Genomic DNA, 8,064 nt, shown 5'->3' with positions numbered 1-8,064 from the left:
TAGATCAACTTCCATCTGCAAGGAAGTGGACTAAAGCACATACACCTGATTAATCATTGGAGATCCTGAAGCAGGTGTCAGAACTAGAAATGCAACTTCAAATGAATGTCTTTATCATTCTTTCTATCTCATACTGAACCAAAGAAAGTGGAAGAAGCTCTTCAAGGTACTGATTGGGTGCAAGCAATGCAGGAAGATTAAATGAATTTGAAAGAAATAAAGTCTGGACCCTAGTGCCAAGACCTACGAACATATCAATTGTTAGTACAAAATGGGTCTTCAGAAACAAACTGACAGTGATGGCATAATTACAAGGAATAAAGCAAGACTGGTTGCTAAAGGCTACTCTCAACAAGAGGGTATTGATTATGATAAAACATTTGCACCAGTTGCTAGATTAGAAGCCATAAGGATCTTTTTAGCTTCTGCTACTCACAAGAAGTTTAAAGTCTTTCAAATAGATGTAAAAAGTGCTTTTCTCAATGGAGAATTGGAAGAAGAGGTATATGTTGAACAACCTCCGGGCTTTGTAGATCCTAAATTTCCCAATCATGTTTACAGGCTTGACAAAGCACTTTATGGCCTTAAGCAAGCTCCAAGAGCATGGTATGAGACTTTAGCTCAATTCCTTCTGGAAAGTGGATTTCACAGAGTCACAATTGACAAGACTTTATTCTACCTCAACCATGTAAAGGACTTACTTTTGGTACAGATATATGTTGGTGATATCATATTTGGTTCTACTAATTCCAAACTGTGTGGAAGTTTGCAAAGCTAATGCAGTCAAGATATCAAATGAGTATGAGGAGAACTCAGCTATTTTCTGGGCCTTCAAGTCAAGCAAACTGAAGAAGGCACTTTTATGTGTCAATCCAGTATACCAGAAATTTACTGAAGAAATTTGGAATGCAAGATTGTTCAACTACATCCACTCCCATGGCCACTGCAACCAAGTTAGATAAGGATACTGGTAAATCATTAGATATTACTAACTACAAAGGTATGATTGACTCCTTACTCTATCTAACTACAAGTAGACCTGATATCATGTATGCTACATGTCTTTGTGCAGATTTCAGTTGATCCAAGAGAACCTCACTTATTAGCTGTGAAAAGATTTTCAAGTACCTTAAGGGTATAGCTGATCTAGGATTTAATACTAGTTCAGGTTGTAATTCTTTTAGTGTTTATAAGTGAGAAGAATAATTGGGTTTGTGTTTTAAACTATTTAAACTAATAAGCAAATAGAATTAACGATTTAACGATGATAGAGAGCAATCCAGGAATAAGGGTTCTTCATTGATAAACGAATGTGGATCAACTGTGATATTAAAGTCTCATGCTCTTGCTAAAAACATTCCTCTAATAATTATATTGTTCTCTCCAAGACACAATATAATGCCTACAACTATATATTGAAGTCACTCCCATGATCAATCAACATATAATTATAAACTGTTCAAGCCCATGGAATTTCAGTTTCATAACTCACATATTAATCTCCCAATCAAATAATAGAATTATGTCTGTCATATCATAAACTAAAATTGCAATTCATCTCCCGATTCATTACAATTCCTAAAGATACAATAAAGGGTTCGCGACTCCCTCAATTGTGTTAAGCACTCAACAACAGATTAGCAAGGCAGAGAAATCAGTACAATCACAAAATCATAGTCAACCAATGAATACTAATTCCCAGATTATAGAATTAGTTACTCATAATATATGAAGAAAACAAATATATATATAAACCGAAACCATGATTACAAGAGTATAAAGTTAAGAAAGATACAACTTTACGAAATCTCTCAAACTTGGAGTGAATCCCTTCAATCCTTGCTCAAGTTCTCTCTAAGCTTCTCTCTCTATCAATACACGATACGCGCTCCCCAATGTATCCCTTCAATAATCCTATAAAACCTAATATAAAAGTGTTTTTTTTTCTTGTTTCTAAAATAAAATACAAGTTGGATTTTATGAAATTCGTAGGCTGATTTGAAGGCCTGTTTCCGATCTGATCCAGTCTAAAATAAAATATGAGACAACCTCCAAACTGAAGATAATTCTTTTAGCTTCGCGTGGACTAGTAGATGACCCAAATCTGATGTCCAGAACTCAAGTTAAGGCCCAAACACGATTGTGCGCAAGCCTTCCAACAATTTCGAATTTCTATATGATTTTAGCCCAAATAAGCCAAATCTCTTCCAACTTTGAGATAATTATTTCCTGTCATTAAATACTAAAATAATATTAATAAATACCCAAAAAAATATAAAATCATATAAATATGCAGATAAAATCCTTTAGAATATATATAAATATATATTCTATCAAATATCCCCACACTTGATATTTTGCACGTCCTCGGGAAAACTATTATAGTAAAGTACCAACTAATACCACTTTTGTAAGGTGATCACGGTTGCATTTGCATATGCAACAAGCCCTTTAAATCCCAAGGTAGCCTAGTGGACGAGTAAGGTCTCGTGAGGGCCTCTAGTGAATGTACCCACAAAATTCATATAACCCATGTAATATGCAACGATATGAATGCAACTAAGTGATCTAAAATGCAAAGATCTCAAACATCATAGTATGCCAAGTCAGCAATAACCCTCAGTTTATGCACCAAATTTAGACATATCAAGCTCACGCACAATATCACCATATAGTTGACAAAAGTACAGAGTGTGCGTGTGTGCTCAGCTTAACAAAATGCTCTCTATTGTACAAAAACAAAGACACACAAGTTTCAACATGACAAGTCATGCGACTTAATATCCCCAGTTGAGTACTAGAATAGATCTTAGACACTTCGTTACTTAGCACTAGCCATCGTTCAAGTTTAGCAAGGGATTCCATGTCTTAATTTTTTCTATAACACTACAACTATATGTGCATATAATTTTTTTACTTCCCGGTCTAAGGTTGGGTGGCTCCTCAGTGTAATGAGTTACGACCGCCATAAGACTTTATAAGCTCGGTCTAAGGTTGGGTGGCTCCTCAGTGTAAGTGAATTACGACCTCCATCAGACTTTGCCAACCATATTATACACACTATATTCAATGATTTATTAACTGTGCAATGGCGAGATCTCTAAAGATTTATGCACTAATACTCATGTAGCGGTGTTGGGTCAGCAATCCCAAACCATAAAAGGCTTTAGGTTACTAGGCACAAAGTCCCCTAAGACTTAATTACTCGAGTATTAATGAGCTCAATCTAGTCAATCATACCACAATTTTTAGTGCGTACTTTATTGCTACTATTCATCTTTTCTTTTTCTCTCTTTTTTTTCTTATTTTTGTGAAGACATATACACCCATAACTTCCCCAAACTTAAGGATTTATGTACTAAGCTCAAAAGGAAATAGTCAAAATTCTAATCATCAACAGTAGCTACCCCCAGAAACAAGCATATCTCAGTCTTAGCTCAAGAGCATAATAATAGTGTTTAAGAAATAATTGATAAGTGGATTTTATATCCACTTGGAATGCTTTATTACAAGCTTAAATTGGTGTTTTGGACTCAAGTTGTTGGTATTTTGATGTGTTTTTGTGTTATTGCATTTCAGGTATCAGTTATATGAAGAAAAGAGTTTTTAAAGGAAATAGATAAAAGTGATCAGAATTGGAAGCAAAGGCCATTTTTAAGTTGTAGAGAATCTCGTTAGCTTCGCGTGGGCAGTTGAATCACCTAATTCTGACGAGTAGAACAAGTTATGGCCAAAACAAGATTCATCAGAATTTTTTCCAGAAGCTGTCTGAGCGCCCGCCCAGAGAGCTGAGCGCCCGCTCAGGCGCGGCTGGTCGCTGATTCGCTGAAAAAGCCTTTTTTAAGTGGAATCTGACGATTTTAAGGGTCCAGGTCCACTAGGGGCGTAATATACTTAAAAAAAGTGTTTTCATCATCCGGAAGATTGGGATACCAAGGAGAAGACCTAGAAGCATAACAACTCTGAAAAAGAAGAACTTGTTTTCAACTTGTGATTCTTTGAATTAGTTGTAACTTTGGATGTTCGTTTTTGTTCGTTGAACCTAGATCTTGTTTATTTGTACTTTAATTATCTTCATTTATTAAGACCATGTTTTTATACCATGCTTCCATTGGAACCATGGTGATGAGTTCAATCATGGGCTAATCGTGCATGGATTCTAGCGGATTACTTATGGATTTCAATAGTTAATTTGTTTTGATATCTTGGTGTGTGGTGATTGATTGATATCCTAGTATTGGTTGTGCTTATTCGTCTTATGTGCGTAGCTAACTAATAAGATAGCGTGTTAATCTTTATTGAAGCGACAGTGAATATAGAGGTTTAGAACTGTCATGCTAGCATAGGTTCATGTAATCAAGATAGATAACTTATGCTTAAACCATTATATTGTCAAATTTCTATAGACATATAGGGTCTCAAGATAATTGGTGCCTATTCAGCTTCTATCTCTTTTGTGGATGTCTGGTAAAATGGTACTAGTGCGACGAAAGTGGCGTTATCAGTTCGTGTTATCGATTAGGTCACCATTACATAAGGTTAAGAAACGAAAAGGCTATTGAATGAAGTATTTAATGAAGTTAGAATCCCATGTTGTCATATATAGTAATTCAACCTCAATTCTCTAGTTAATCTTATTTAGTAATCCTTAGTTTAATAAAAAACCCAATTTGTATTTGTCTTAGCATTGAGCGATAACCATACTTGTTGCATAGGTGCATTAATTGAACTTAACCTAACCAGTCTCCGTGGGAACGAATCTGATTTATATCTTATACTACTTGCGAACGCGTATACTTGCGTGTGAATATTAGCGCGTGTTTTCGCCCTAACAAGTTTTGGCGCCGCTGCTAGGGACTCGGTGTTAATTTTAGTTTATGTGCTTGTCATCAGTGGTCGTTAAAGTTCACTGACTCGGATTCTTTTACTTTCACGGTTATTTGTTTGTTTGTGTTTTAGGTACATTAAATGGGAGATCCAACAGCACGAACGAAAGCCTTGATGGATTTTTCTCAACCCAAGATCAATGACATTCATCTAGCATTGCCAGGCCAGCTCTCATAGCTAATACCTTTGAGATCAAGCCTGGCATAATTTAATGGGTGCAGAATTCAATCCAGTTTGGGGGTTCTCCAACTGAAGATCCCAGTATGCACATTAGGCACTTTATTGAGATTGCGACACCTTCAAGTTCAATGGTATTTCTGAAGATGTTGTGAAGCTGAGACTGTTCCCATTCTCTCTGAGGGACAAGGCTAAGAGCTGGTTACACTCTCTACCAGCTGGTTCGATTACTACTTGGGAAGATCTTGCTCAGAAGTTTCTTACTAATTCTTCCCTATGGCGAAGACAACTGCACTCAGGAATGCTATTACTCAATTTGCGCAGCAAACAAGAGAATCGCTATGTGAAGCTTGGGAGCGCTACAAGAAGATGCTTAGGAAGTGTCCACATCATGGAATTCCTGATTGGATGATCATCACTTATTTTTACAATGGGTTGGGAGTACAGTCCAGACCCATGCTCGATGCAGCAGCAGGCGGAGCATTATAGGCAAAGAGCTATGAGGAAGCTTATATCTAATTGAACTGATGGCTGCTAATGAATATCAGTACCAACCCAGAGATGTCACAGGGAAGGTAGCAGGAGTTCTTGAAGTGGATACAGCTAAGGCTATCACTGCTCAACTAAAGGCGTTGTCTATAAAGATCGATTCTTTGGCTAACTATGGTGTTAAGCAGAAAATTAGTGTTTGTGAGTTGTGTGGCAGGTCCCATGTGACGGGCAATGCGCTATATCTAGTGACTCAGCTCAGTTTGTAAGCAACTTTCAGAGATCGCAGCAACCAGTTCTAGACACTTATCATCCTGACAACTGGAATCATCCTAACTTCAATTGGACCAACAATCAGAATACGATGCAACAGCCATTTCAGCAGTTTAAAAATAAGCTATTCAATCCTCATGGTTTTCAGCAACAAATTGCACCAAAACAACAACTCCAAATTTAACACAAATCATGATGCAGGTCTATCTTCGAATGAAAAATCTGAAATGGAGGAGTTGCGGCTTATTACAAAAACCAGCTCTTATATGCCAAGAAAGGCTATTCTATCAGACTCTGGAGAACCAAATAGAGCAAATTGCAACGCCTTATTGAATCGACCACGAGGAACGCTTCCTGTGATACAAAAGCCAATCCAGGCAAGAGGGAAGTTGAAGAACAGGAACGCTATCACCTTAAGGTCTGGAAAGGTTGTAACCCCCCAAATTCAGCAAGACGAAGAGTCTGAAAAGTCTCAATTTCCAGAATCTGAAGTTTGGCTGAAGAAGATGTACAGAAGAAAGTAGAGGTGGAACCAAGGAAGATTATTGTGGAACACACTCTCCTGAGGGTAATACAGGGGAGAAACGGATCTATCCTCCACCTCCTTTTCCAAAGAGGCTGCGAAGAAAAGCGAGATAAGCAGTTGAGAAGTTTTTGGAGGTGTCAAGAAACTTCATATCAACATAACCTTTCGTTGAAGATCTTGAACAGATGCCTAGTTATGCGAGGTTTATAAAGGTATCTCTCTCGGAAAGTGAAGCTCAATGACCTTAGAGACTGTTGCTCTAACGGAGGAATGTCGTGCTGTGCTGCAACAGAAGTTGCCTCCGAAGCTTAAGATCCTGGAAGCTTCACTATCCTTACACCATCGGAAACTTGTCATTCGACATGTTTATATGATTAGGAGATAGCATCAATCTAATGCCCTTATCTATCTTCAAGAAGCTTGGTCTGCCTGATCCGAAACCAACAACATGTCATTGCAACTACTGACCGTTCCATTGCTTATCCACGAGGTATAGTGAAGGATGTCTTGGTCAAGGTGGATAAACTCTTCTTCCTACTGACTTTGTAATCTTGATTACAAGGAAGATAAGAAGATTCCCATTATCTTGGGGAGACCATTCTTAGCTACTGGCCGAATTATGATCGATGTGCAAAAAGGAGAGCTTTCGATGAAGGTTACGATCAAATGTCACCTTTTAATGTGTCAAGGAAATAAAGTTACCCAGAGCTAAAGAGGAGTGCTTTAAGTAGAGCAAATTCAGGTTTTGAATGCACCTCCAGGGAAGAGGTGGATATGCCATTCGATTCTCTTGGGTTAGCAGAGCTGAAAATTTCTCAAGAGCGTCTCGAGCTGTCTATTGAAGATGCTACCACACTTGAGCTCAACCCACTACCCGATCACTTGAGTTATGCATTCTTAGGTGTACCCCCTGAAAAGGGGTGAGGTTATTTTGATGAGGAGAGAGTAGCCGAACGCGACCCTCTAGTGCCTATAGAGGGTTCTTCTCATGCGCAGCAGGCAGTTGAAGTGATAGGTGGTTGGTGATGCCCAGTATAGGCAAGTGGTTAGGAGTATGGAGGCCATGCAAACAACATTCACCGTCATTTTGCTGCAAATTTAACACAGGCTTTGGGCACTATTTTCCGAGATATAGTGGCGAGGTTGATTGGCACCTGATCCTCCACCCGACGAGGGTGATTTTCCAATGACTAGGTATGCCTGAAATCCTTATTATTGCCTTCAATGAGGACATTGAAAATTTTAGTTTGGGGGTGATAATGTAAGATTAGTAGTGTGTGTCCTTATAGATTCATAGATTCATATTGCATGTTTAGTTGTAGTTCATTCATATTTTTGCATGATTGTTCATTTAGGACATATTTGTTTATTTTTATGTGATTTCATATAGTGCATTGCATGCATATTAGCATGATCCCTTAAGATGAACTATGATATTTGATAAGTTGTGTAATTTGAGTGTGATGCTGGACGAATAGAGGGATGTTTAAGTCCTAATGAATTAATTTGCAGGCTAGAAACACTTATAATTTCACTAAGTCTTAGAATGCTTAAGGGCTAGATTGTTGTCATGGTTTGATGGTTTTCGAGGTTAATCTATTGCTTATGCTTAGAATGCATGATATGTCTTAATGATAAAAGACATGAATCGATAAAAATTGGAGATAAAATTAGAATCATTGCTAGTTGTGGCTAGGCGTCAAATGGCTAGT

The 8,064-nt window shown here is 37.8% G+C and overlaps 1 non-coding gene across 1 annotated transcript; it reads right to left on the bottom strand.

Annotated features, from left to right (window-relative positions):
* Positions 1-5,355: 5,355 nt before the first annotated feature.
* On the bottom strand, positions 5,356-5,462 carry LOC141722871 (small nucleolar RNA R71). Its single transcript, XR_012575869.1, has one exon. It is a non-coding gene; the product is annotated as a small nucleolar RNA R71 (small nucleolar RNA).
* Between the last annotated feature and the right edge of the window lie 2,602 nt (positions 5,463-8,064).

The sequence above is a fragment of the Apium graveolens genome, chromosome 4, assembly GCF_009905375.1.
Source record: "Apium graveolens cultivar Ventura chromosome 4, ASM990537v1, whole genome shotgun sequence".
Lineage (NCBI taxonomy): Eukaryota > Viridiplantae > Streptophyta > Magnoliopsida > Apiales > Apiaceae > Apium > Apium graveolens.
Note: the sequence above shows the minus strand (reverse complement) of the source record. Positions and strands in the feature narration are given on the sequence as shown.